The sequence below is a fragment of the Oncorhynchus gorbuscha genome, linkage group LG05, assembly GCF_021184085.1.
Source record: "Oncorhynchus gorbuscha isolate QuinsamMale2020 ecotype Even-year linkage group LG05, OgorEven_v1.0, whole genome shotgun sequence".
Taxonomy (NCBI): domain Eukaryota; kingdom Metazoa; phylum Chordata; class Actinopteri; order Salmoniformes; family Salmonidae; genus Oncorhynchus; species Oncorhynchus gorbuscha.
The window spans coordinates 38,195,454-38,208,572 of NC_060177.1; positions in this window are offsets into that span (position 1 = coordinate 38,195,454).

Consider the following 13,119-nt stretch of genomic DNA (forward strand, 5'->3'; position numbering starts at 1 on the left):
CAAATTGGCTTAATTATTTATTTACTAACTAACTAGATAATAACACAGAATTACATTAACACAAACAGGATAGCTTACACATTGATTACTACATAATGCAATGAAAAGTCCCTAGTGGACTAACAAGTTACAAAAATGAAAAGGGAGGGGCACGTAAATGAGCGGGAGAAGAGACAAAGGATTTCACCTATCGCACATGCAGTTGAATAATACGCTCATTGTGAACATGGATATTAACCTCCTGAACCTCTGGGGGCAGTATGTCATTTTTGGATGAAAAACGTTCCCGTTTTAAACAAGATATTTTGTCACGAAAAGATGCTCGACTATGCATATAATTGACAGATTTGGAAAGATAACACTGACGTTTCCAAAACTGCAAAGATATTTTCTGTGAGTGCCACAGAACTACTGCTACATGCGAAACCAAGATGAAATTTCATACAGGAAGTGAGCCAGATTTTTGAGGCGCTGTGTTCCAATGTCTCCTTATATGGCTGTGAATGCGCAAAGAGAGAGCCTACACTTTGTCGTTTCCCCAAGGTGTTTGCAGCATTGTGATATATTTGTAGGCATATCATTGGAAAATTGACCATAAGAGACTACATTTACCAGGTGTCCGCTCGGTGTCCTTCGTCGAAACTATTGCGTAATCTCCAGGTGTATGCATGTTTCCATTTTGAACAGCTGGTGAGCCAATATATTCATTTAATTTCATTTGCAATTTTCATGAATAGTTAACGTTGCGTTATGGTAATGAGCTTGAGGCTATAATTACGCTCCCGGATACAGGATTGCTCGTCGCAACAGGTTAAGCACCCCAACATCCGCTCATTCTGATTTAGAAATGCAATGTAAATATTTACAATTGTATGTCTTTGTCTCTCTGTTGAAATCGCCAGTCAGTCTGGAGAGTCATTTGAGTCCTGTTGTGTAAGTCTTTGGTTGTCCACCAGAGGTCACCATGTCCGTTGTAGTAGGTTGGTCTCGGAGTGTCTGTTAGATGGATCTTCCAGACATACCAATGGTCATTCGATAGGGAAATGTTCTTATTTTCTCATCTTCGGTCGAGTTTGCTAGACTATTTTACATATACAGCTGCAGACTGAATGTGCAGTCTATCTTCTACACTCGTCCAGAGTTCCTGACCATTGGTGATGTATTCAGCTTGCGCTGCACGTATACTGGTCTGGTGGAGTCTAACCATTCGTGGTGTCCGGTTCAACACCGTCCGCCTGCTTGGTCTGACATGTTAATTCTTCACGAGGGGTTTTATGCACTCTGAGGCCACTGTTCTATGCCTTTGATGTCGTAGTTTTGGTGGGAGGAATCTCCTTGTAACAAAAGGTTTCATTCCCCTCCATCCTGCTGAGCCAAAAGGCAGAGTTTCTATAAGGTATTTACAATTGTCATAAAACTGTCTGTCTTTCCCTCTGTGGACAGTCTTCCCTCTGCGGGAGAGAGGGAGCTGTAGAGCGGACTCACTAACTTGATCCTTCGGATCCTCACAGGAGAGTGGTGTCATGAGTAACACTGAAACATGCATGAGAGCATCAGCTGTTCCGGACGACTGTGTGTCCATGCTCTCTGCAGCCGATGTGAGTAAGACCTTTAAACAGGTCACCATTCACAAGGCCGCAGGGCCAGATGGATTACTGGGACGTGCATGCGCTGACGATCTGGCAAGTGTCTTCACTGACATTTTCAACCTCTCCCTGTCTGAGTCTGTAATACCAACATGTTTCAAGCAGACCACCATTGTCCCTGTGCCCAAGAACACTAAGGTAACCTGCCTAAACGACTATCAACCCATAGCACTCACGTCTGTAGCATGAAATGCTTTGAAAGGCCAGTCGTGGCTCACATCGACACCATTATCCCAGAAACCCTAGACCCACTCCAATTTGCATACCGCACCAACAGATCCACAGATGATGCAATCTCTATTGCACTCCACACTGCCCTTTCAAACCTGGACAAAAGGAACACCTATGTGAGAATGCTATTCATTGCCTACAGACTTTCTGACAGGCCACCCCCAGGCGGTAAGTGTAGGTAACAACACATCCACCACGCTGATCCTCAAAATGGGGGCCCCTCAGGGGTGCGTGCCGAGTCCCCTCCTGTACTCCCTGTTCACTCATGACTGCACGGCCAGGCACAACTCCAACATAATCATCAAGTTTACCGATGACAAAACAGTGGTATGCCTGATCACCAACAACGACGAGACAGCCTATAGGGAGGAGGTCAGAGACCTGACCGTGTGTTGGGCACAACCACCTCTCCATCAACGTGATCAAGACAAAGGAGATGATTGTGGACTACAGGAAAAGATGGACCGAGTACGCCCCCCTTCTCATTGACGGGGCTGTAGTGGAGCAGGTTGAGAACTTCAAGTTCCTTAGCAACAAACTATCATGGTCCAAGCACAACAAGGCAGAAGAAGAGGGCACGACAAAACCTATTCCTCCCAAGGAGACTGAAAAGATTTGACACGGGTCCTCAGATCCTCAAATGTTTCTACAGCTGCACCATCGAGAGCATCCTGATGGGTTGCATCACTGCTTAGTATGGCAACTGCTCAGCCTCCGACCGCAAGGGCACTACAGAGGGTAGTGAGTACGGCTCAGTACAAGCTTCCTGCCATCCAGAACCTCTATAACAGGCTGTGTCAGAAGAAGACCCTAAAAATTGCCAAAGACTCCAGCCACCCTAGTCATAGACTGTTCTCTCTGCTACTGCATGGCATGCCATACTGGAGTGCCAAGTCTAGGTGCAAGAGGCTTCTAAACAGCTTCTACCCCCAAGCGATGAACTCTAATCTAATCAAATGGCTACTCAGACTATTTGCATTGCCCCCCCACCCCCCTCTTCTACACTGCTGCTACTCTCTGTTATTATCTATGCATAGTCACTTTAATAATGCTACCTACATGTACATATTACCTAAATTATCTTGACTAACCAGTGCCCCCCGAACATTGACTCTGTACCAGTACCCCCTATATATAGCCTCGCTACTGTTATTTAACTGCTGCTCTTTAATTATTTACCTTTTTTTGTTGCTTTTTTAGGTATTTTTTAAAACTACATTGTTGGTTAAGGGCTTGTAAGTAAGCATTTCACTGTACTACATCTGTTGTATTCGGCGCATGTGACAAATCAATTTTGATTTGATCTGTTAGTCATATATAGCTTAAAAAATGGTAGGGGCGTGGATCAGAAAACCAGTCCAGTTTGATGTACTGCCAAATTCTCTAAAACAACGTTGGAGACAGCTTATGGTCGAGTAATGAACATTTACATGTTGTGTTTATATTTTTGTTCAGTGTACATTCAAGAGGACACGAGCGACTGAGACCAGTGAAATCAAACAGACTTCTTCTGAATGATTGATTTTAAAACAATAACAGAAAATAACTATAGCCTCGTCTCATCTACTCTCTTTTGTTACCCGCTTATGATCAGAGACTTAGTATTACTGTGTCACAGTCAGAGCAACCAAAAAAGGCAATTTAATTGGTATTCATGAAGGGCCATTGTTACAGATCCTTCAGTTACGTCTCAGAGGAAGGAAGTGGTGATGTAGCCATGCTAAATCCAGAAGGCTGAATCAAGTGGACTGGGATTATAATGAAAGGACAGGAGGAAGAGAAGGGATAGGAGCTGACAGCAGAGAACTGAAGACAAGGATTCATTACTTCTTTGACTCCTGTGTCATCCTCTCTCAGAAAGAGGAATGACGAGCGAGCAAAAAGTTCTTATTCTCTTTCTCCCTTTTTTTCTGGCCCTATCCCAACAGATGGCCGTGGAATTGCTCGCTTCTCCTGACCATTCACACTGGACTCTTGGATGAAATCAGGACTCTGCTCTGAAAAAGCATTGGATTTTAATTGACAATCTGTTTTTGGAGCGACCACAGTTCCTAAAAAGGAACGACCTGCTCCCAAACAGGAAAGGAGCTTGGATGCTGAGCGCTAATGTTGAAAAGATACTATGGGATACAATTCCTTGCCCGAAAAAGGTAACCCTTTTTGAGCCTTGTATTAATCCACATCCTTGTTCGAGGCACAGGCAAATTTCACAGTTCTAAGCAATCTTGTATCTATACCATTTCAAGGCAACCCCATGGCTATTTCGTTTAGAGGGTTACCTACCGATCACAGCATGTTTGTGTTTGTAACGTCTTTCCTCTTCCTCTTCTGAGGAGGAGTAGCAAGGATCGGACCAATATGCAGCGTGGTAAGTGTTCATCTTAGTTTTTTAATAAGAATAATGAACAGTGAACAAAACAATAAACGACCAAGTGAAAAAACAAAACCGAAACAGTTCTGTGTGGAACAAAACACTGACACGGAAAACAAGCACCCACAACTCAAAAGTGAAACCAGGCTACCTAAGTATGGTTCTCAATCAGGGACAACGATTGACAGCTGCCTCTGATTGAGCACCATACCAGGCCAAACACAGAAATCCCAAATCATAGAAAAAAGAACATAGACAATCCACCCAACTCACACCCTGACCATACTTAAACAAAGACATAACAGCAGAACTAAGATCAGAACGTGACAGTGTTAAAGACTCCGTCTGATCTGAAATCCTGCAGCTCTGGCATTGGACTGATTCATGTAAATGTCAGACGTTTGATTTTAAAAAGTGTAATTCTAGCTTGTCAAACTAACACAGACATTCTGATGGTTACTGAGACTTGAAAAAAACAGTTTGTGCCAGACTCGGATGAGTCTCTGAATGTTTATAGACCTGACAGAGCTGGCAGAGGTGGGGGTGTCGACATTCGTAAAGAACAACTTGAATGTTGTTGTGTGTATTATCACCTCTGTCTCTAAGCAATTTTAATTTATTGTCCTAAATGTGGGCCTTGGTAATGAAGCCCAACAAATATTAGTGGGAGTTTATCGCCCTCCCGCGGCCCTCCCAATTGCTCTTAGCAAATTGTCTGACTTGCTGTCTAACTATGCTAAATCTGAATTATTAATATTGGGTGATATTAACCTGGATTGGTTGATGCCAGTATCAGATAGACTGAAATATATTTGTACTGAGCTCATTTTTAAACTGAACTGATAACTAAACCAACCTTCCCCAACTTAAAACAACTGAAAAATCAACTAATTTTGGAATATCAATCTGACAAAACGCCCCTCATAAGTATACAGTCAATGGAATATTTTGTAACAAGCTCAGTGACCACTGTTCCATTGCCTTCATTAGAGATACTAAGCTACCTAAATTATGTTAATGCATTATTACAAAAGTACATTTTAGAACTTTCAATGAGCAACATTTCCTGTATAACCGGATTTGGATCAGGCCTGTAAATGTTTTACCACTCTTTTTTAAACTCTGTTGCAGATAAGTATGCCCCATATAAGAGATGAAGGGTAAAGGACAGATCTAATCCATGGTTCATGCATGACTTGTCTGAAAGATTTCATGAAAGGTAACTTAGCTTATGCTAAGGCAAGATTGACTGATTCTACGTCCGACTGGCAGTCTTTCAGACATTTGAGAAATAGATGTCCTACTCTGGTTAGAAAAGCAAAGTCCGTATACTTCTTGAATTGTGTGTCTGAGAGTGGTGGAAATCCAGACAAATTCTGGAAAGTGGTCAAATCTTTGACAAAGAAAACTTCACCACCTCATAACAGACAAAAACTACATTTGTGGTGCTTTTAGTAACCATTCTGCCTCAGCTGGCTGTCTACTTGAAAGAATGATTTCTGAAAATCTCAAGTTTCCACTAGAGCGACTCCTTTATTCACCACTAAACAGATAGCAGAGAACGATGCACCTCCAGGCACTCAATGTTTTTTCTTCTTAATTTCTTCATGTATTAAGTGCCTTGCAAAAAAAAAATCAGTCCACAGGAGCTGATTCGCTTGATCCCTGTCTACTGCAGCTTTCTGCATGTGACCCAAGTTTTTTATAAAAAAAAATTTTTTTAATTGCTTCTGGTACTATCCCTAAGTTCTGGAAGGTGGCGTATGTCCTCCCCCTTCACAAAGGTGTAGATCATTCTGACCTAGATAACTACCACCCAATTTCTAAACTATCTTGCCCTGCAAAAATATATGAATCACTGGCACTCTTTCAAATAGTCTTTTTTTTTTACTTCAAATTATATTCTTAATGTTATATTCTTAATGTATAACAAATAATAGATTCTTGGGGCGGCAGGTAGCCTAGTGGTTAGAGCGTTGGACTTGTAACCGAAAGGTTGCAAGATCAAATCCCCGAGCTGACTGTAAAAATCTGTCATTCGGCCCTTGAACAAGGCAGTTAACCCACTGTTCCTAGGCCATCATTGAAAATAAGAATTTGTCTTAACTGACTAGTTAAATAAAGGTAAAAAATGAGTTAGAATTATTACATTTTAAAGTACCAAAAATGTAAATGACACACCAAACCCATTCAACTGGACAGGTAAATCCGCCTTCAGTTTTACTGTCCCCCATTTTTGGAATAGCCTACAAAACTCCCTAGATCTTGACTCTCAGGGCAGTTTTAATGTTGAATGTATTTAATGAGAATTGCAACTGTTTGGATAAAGTGATTGTGTTTATGGTGTTTGAAGCTGTAGTGTTGATTCTGCAATTTGTAGCTTACTTTATTTTTATTGAGAATGTTTTATGTGTTTGCCGACGGGGGAAGATTGTTTTTTGCCCGAGCTGAAGACGTCCATCGGTCCGCTAACACAGGACTAGTAAAGGCCTAGTGCATGACTTTTGTGAAAAAATGTCAACTAAATGCACTTGAGTTTGATCATTATCTGTACAAAACAGTTCATTGGATAATACTTGTGGAAAATAAAAACACTTGCTTTACAAATGCAACTTGTGAAAACTGAAATGGTCTATTCATTCCTTTTCAGTAGACGCTCTTATCCAGAGCAACTTACAGTAGTGAGTGCTTACATTTTCCGTACTGGTCCCCCGTGGGAATCTAACCCACAACCCTAGCACTGCAAGTGCCATGTTCTACCATCTGAGCCACATCATCACAAACCACTTGATGTCTCAAATGTACTCAATTACTGTATTGTGCATTGTTTTTCTTCATGGTGATACAGATTCAAACCTAGAGGACCAGCCTGTAAAATACAGTCATGTATATTTTTGTAAGAGTTTTTGTAAGGATGGTAAATTAATACTGTGTCACACCCAGATCTTCTTCACCTGTCTTGTGCTTGTCTCCAGCCCCCAACAGGTGTCTCCAATCTTACTTTACATTTACTGTAAATGTTTGAGAACATGGTTTTTTTTCTTTCTGGATTCCATTAGAATGACAATTGCAGAGTCGGGGACAGGACAACAACCAAAGTAGAGCTGTTGGGAAAAAGTAATTTCGGTCCGTCTATATTGGTCCGCTAATACTAGTAATATGGATCTTTTTTTTATTCAGATTTTCAGGGGGGTGCTTCAGTACCCCTACTTCCCACGGCTATGCTCAATGGTTTCCCCTGAGTGAATAAAAGTCAAACAAAATAGAGGCCCTGGATGGCAGGGAGCTCGGCACAAGTGATGTACTGGGCTGTACGCAGCACCCTGCGTAGCGCCTTACAGTCGGATGCCAAGTAGTTGGCCAATACAAAATGTATAATACCCCCATACAACAATATTACAATGTACGTGTGTGTAGAGTGCGTGTGGCAGTGTGAGTGTGCGAATGCATGTGTCTGTACCTGTGTATGTGTGACTCTTCACAGTCCCATGATGTGGTATAGAGTTCCATGTAGTCATTGCTTTATGTAGTACTGTGCAAGACCCATAGTCTGTTCTGGACTTGGGGATTGTGAAGAGACCTCTGGTGGCATGTATTGTGTGGTATTAAATTTGATTCTCACACTGCCTCTGTTTTTTTTTTGGGTCCTTCAAAAAATTAAATAATTGGCAATCTTTCCTAGTTTTTGGTGGTAGCAAAGCGTAGCCAGCAACCATAATGAAAAACTGTGTTTGTCACATTTTACTTTCTCCCTCTTCTAAATCACCCATGCGTAGTACTAGGTTCATTCTCTGATCCTTTGATTGCAGTATGAACTAACATATTTTCCATCCAATCTATCTGATAGGTTGACTGGGTAATTACCGTGTAAGTCTATGGAAGGGAGTGAGAACCACGAGCCTACATACTATTGGATTGGAGGAATTACATCAAGAGTAGAAAGGAAAATTGCTATTGAGACTACTGCTTCATTGCCAAACCTTTGTGTGGTGATCATGTTTTGTTATTCGCCCATGACATCATTGGGTTTTTAAAACAATACAGCCATAACCATTTACGTAAAAATACTTCATGCTTAGATGTTGACATATCAATTTTAAGCAATATAGATAGCATACTTGGTTAATATTTTCCATTTACCTCTGCTAGATCAGATGTATCAATAATATCGCAATTATGTTTTTTAAATCAAATGTGAATAAATCATGTTAATCTTGAACAAATATAAATGAAACATGGTTTATCACTTGATGTTTATTGCATTGAACAAATTGGAAGGACAAATTTTACCTACAGTGTTTTATGGAAATGAAAAATGAGCCCCATTGAACACAAATGTGTGTGTGTTGCAAATATATTTCTTGCACATGATGAGTGTGCACTGTGTCTTCTTTTCCTTCTTGGGTCCACACACATTGCAGCACCGGAGCTTCCCTCTTCCAATCTGGGTTCAACGTCATCCAGATGACAAAAGTGTTGTACGCCGAGATGTCCAATATGTTAAAGAATATCACACGTGGCCAGTGCAGGTTTCTTATTTTGCAGCTGGAGCCAGTCACCAGCTTGTTTAAATTGTCCACCTCTCCTTTTGTGACATTGTCATCCATTATGATTTCTTATTTTTGATGTTGCTGGTCACAGATTCTCCCATCCCTGTGCAGCGTACTCACGAGTACCACGTAGGACCCCTCCAAATGAGTGCAGTCCAGAGTGATTTTCTGGATGGTGTCTGGGATGAACAGTTCAAAAGAAGACTATGTCCTGCACATGAGTAACCGCCATCTGCTTCGGCCCTGGTTGCAGCCTTATCACATTGGCAGACGGCTCATTGAGCAAGCAGACCATTACATTTCACAATTTCTTCACATTCATATTTCTCCTCCTGCAGGCTGCTGAAGGGCTGGTCCTGGGGCTGGCTGAGGGTCAATCTCATCCTTTTCTTCTAACTCACTACCAGACTCCGAATTGACAGAGACAAATGGTGCCGAAGGAGATGGCTGCTGTTTAACGATCCCGTAACCAATTGTGCTACTGTGTATGTTTTTGCAACTTATTTTGTGCGTAATGTTTCTGCCACCATGTCTTATGATTAAAAAAGCTTCTAGATATGAGGACAGTGATTTTCTTTTAAATTTTACCTTTATTTTACTAGGCAAGTCAGTTAAGAACAAATTCTTATTTTCAATGACGGCCTAGGAACAGTGGGTTAACTGCCTGTTAAGGGGCAGAACGACAGATTTGTACCTTGTCAGCTCGGGGATTCAAACTTGCAACCTTTCGATTACTAGTCCAACACTCTAACCACTAGGCTCCCCTGCCACCCCGTACTGGAGGAATAGTTTTCAACGAGTCAGACGGGAAGGATTTACATTAGACACCCTCATTCCCGTCATTCGCAGGAGAAAAAAGACGAAGGTATTGAGGACGAAGGTCCGGATGCCTTGTAAGGATCCATTGCCGAGAGGTTAATCTACCTTTACCAATGGTCCTAAGAGGCCAACGTACAATCAGTCAATAATACAGACGAACTGATTACGTATATCCTGCCAACTGGACATTAAAAACTGTAATATCTTATGTTTCACCGAGTCGTGGCTGAACGACGACATGAATAACATATAGTTGGTGGGTTTTAATATTTTTCTGCAGCATAGAACAGTGGCCTCTTGTAAGACAAGGGGTGCCGGTCTATGCATATCTGTAAACAACAGCTGGTGCACGAAATCTCAAGGTTTTGCTCACCTGAGGTAGAGTATCTCATGACAAGCTGTAGACAACACGATTTACCATGAGAGTTTTCATCTGTATTTTTCGTAGCCGTCTATATACCACCACAAACTGATGCTGGCACTAAGACCGCACTCAATGAGCTGAATACGGCCATAAGCAAACAGGAAAATGCTCACCCAGAGAAGACACTCCTAGTGGCCAGGGACTTTAATGCAGGGGGAATCATTTCTACCAGCATGTTAAATGTGCAACCAGGGGGAAAAAAAACTCTAGATCACCTTTACTCCACATACAGAGACGCGTATAAAGCTCTCCCTTGCCCTCCATCTGGAAAATCTGACCATAATTCTCTCCTGCTGATTCCTGCTTTCAAGCACAAACTAAAGCAGGAAGCACCAGTGACTCGGTCAAAAGGAAAGTGGTCAGATGAAGCAGATGATAAGCTACAGGACTGTTTTGCTAGCAGACTGGAATATGTTCCTGGGATTCTTTCGATGGCATTGAGGACTACACCACATCAGTCACTGGCTTCATCAATAAGTGCAGCGATGAAGTTGTCCCCACTGTCACATCTGCTCCCTCCACACACTCGTGCTCATCCATAATCAAGACCTCTACATACACAGTCCTGCCTCTTCCACGCTGCTGAGTCGTAATCTCTGCTCAGTCAGTCCATGTTTTTAGCGGTTTGTTCCTGTTGTCCCGTTGTGCCCGTTCCCCCTTGCAGTCTTCTCCTGGCCTGAACTCAATCTTCCCCCTGTGTTTCAATAAATACCTTGGTTACAGCACTGAGCTAAAGGGTAGAGCTGCTGCTTTCAAGGAGCGGGACTCTAAACCGGAACCTTATAAGAAATCCTGCAATTCCCACCGATGAACCATCAAACAGGCAAAGTGTCAAAACAGGACTACGATTGAATCGTACTACACCAGCTCTGAAACTTGTTGGCTATGGCAGGGCTTGCAAACTATTACAGACTACAAAGGGAAGCACAGCCGAGAGCTACCCATTGACACAAGCCTACCAGATGAGCTAAATTACTTCTACGATCATTTCGAGGAAAGTAACACTAAAGCATGCACGAGTCTGCATGATCACACTCTTCGTAGCCGATGTGAGTTAGACCATTAAACCGGTCACCATTCACAAGGCCACAGGGCCAGACGGATTACGAGGACGTGTAATCAGAGCATGCGCTGACCAACTGGCAAGTGTCTTCCCTTACATTTTCAACCTGTCCCTGACTGAATCTGTAATACCAACATGTTTCAAGCAGACCACCATAGTCCCTGTGCCCAAGAACACTAAAATAATCTGCCTAAATGACTACCGACACTTAGCACCCACGTCTGTAACCATGAAGTGCTTTGAAAGGCTGGTCATGGCTCACAACACCAGAATCCCAGAAACCCTATACCCTGTCCAATTCGCATGCAATCCAAAAAGATCCACAGATTATGCAATCTCTATTGCACTCAACACTGCCCTTTCCCACCTGGACAAAATAAATACCTTTGTGAGAATGCTATTCATTGCCTACAGCTCAGCATTTAAAAACATAGTGCACTCAATGCTCATCACTAAGCCAAGGGCCCTGGGACTAAACACCTCCCCCCTTTAACTGGAGTCTGTACTTCCTGACGGGCCGCCCCCAGGTGGTAAGGGCAGGTAACAACATGTCGCCACGCTGATCCTCAACACGGGGGCCCCTCAGAGGTGCGTGCTCAGTCCCCTCCTGCACTCCCTGTTCACTCATGACTGCATGGCCAGGCACAACTCCAACATAATCATCAAGTTTACCGATGACACAACAGTGGTAGGCCTGATCACCAACAAGGATGAGACAGCCTATAGGGAGGAGGTCAGACACCTGGCCGTGTGGTGCCAGGACAACAACCTCTCCATCAATGTGATCAAGACAATGGAGATGATTGTGGAATACAGGAAAAGGAGGGCCGAGCACACCCCATTCTCATCGACGGGGCTGCAGTGGAGGAGGTTGAGAGCTTCAAGGTCATTGTTGTCCACATCACCAACAAACTATCATGGGCCAAACATACTAAAACAGAAATGAAGAGGGCACGACAAAGCCTATTCCCCCTAAGGAGGCTGAAAAGATTTGGCATGGGTCCTCAGATCCTCAAAAGGTTATATAGCTGCAACGTTGAGAGCATCCTGACTGATTGCATCATAGCCTGGTATGGCAACTGCTTGGCCTCCGACTGCAAGGCACTACAGAGGGTAGTGCGTACGGCCCACTACATCACTGTGGCCAAGCTTCCTGCCATCCAGGACCTCTATACCAGGCGATGTCAGAGGAAGGACCTAAAAATTGTCAAAGACTCCAGCCACCCTCGTTATGAACTGTTCTCTCTGCTATCGCACGGCAAGTGGTACCGGAATGCCAAGTCTAGGTCCAAAAGGCTTCTTAACAGCTTCTATCTCCAAGCCAAAAGACTCCTGAACATCTAATCAAAGGTCTAACCAGACCCATCTTTTACGCTGCTGCTCTGGTTTGTTATCTAGGCATAGTAACTTTAATAACTCTACCTACATGTACATATTACCTCAATTACCTCGACTAACCGGTGCCCCCCCCCCCCCACACTGACTCTGTGCCGGTACCCCCTGTATGTAGCCTCACAACTGTTAATTTACTTATTATTTGTTCCTCTTATTTTCTATTTTTTACTTAGCACTTTCTTTCCCCTTAAAACTTAAAGCATTGTTAGTTCAGGGCTTGTAAGCAATTCACTGTAAGGTCTACACCTGTTATATTCGGTGCATGTGGCAAATAACTTTTGATTTGACATGATCCTCATATTGGGGAAAAAGTGGAAGACTCTCCCTCCACACTAGCTTCTCTCTCTGCAAAAAAAAAATTCTAAGGCCCCCTGAGCAGAGATTATTTTTGCCATACTGATTGATTGTGTTAAGGAGCCTCACAAGCAAAGCTATTTATTTGTTGTGTCCCTCCCCCAATTTGCACCTGGCTGGGGTAGAGTGTGGGAAAACAGAATTTTTCGCAATGTATCAAAATAATGTATTGCAATAAAATTGTGCAGGTTCCCGCAAGACATTGTCATTTCGCACACTACAAAGGGTAAAGAGTGAGAAAAGCGTGAGACAGACAGGCAGGGAGA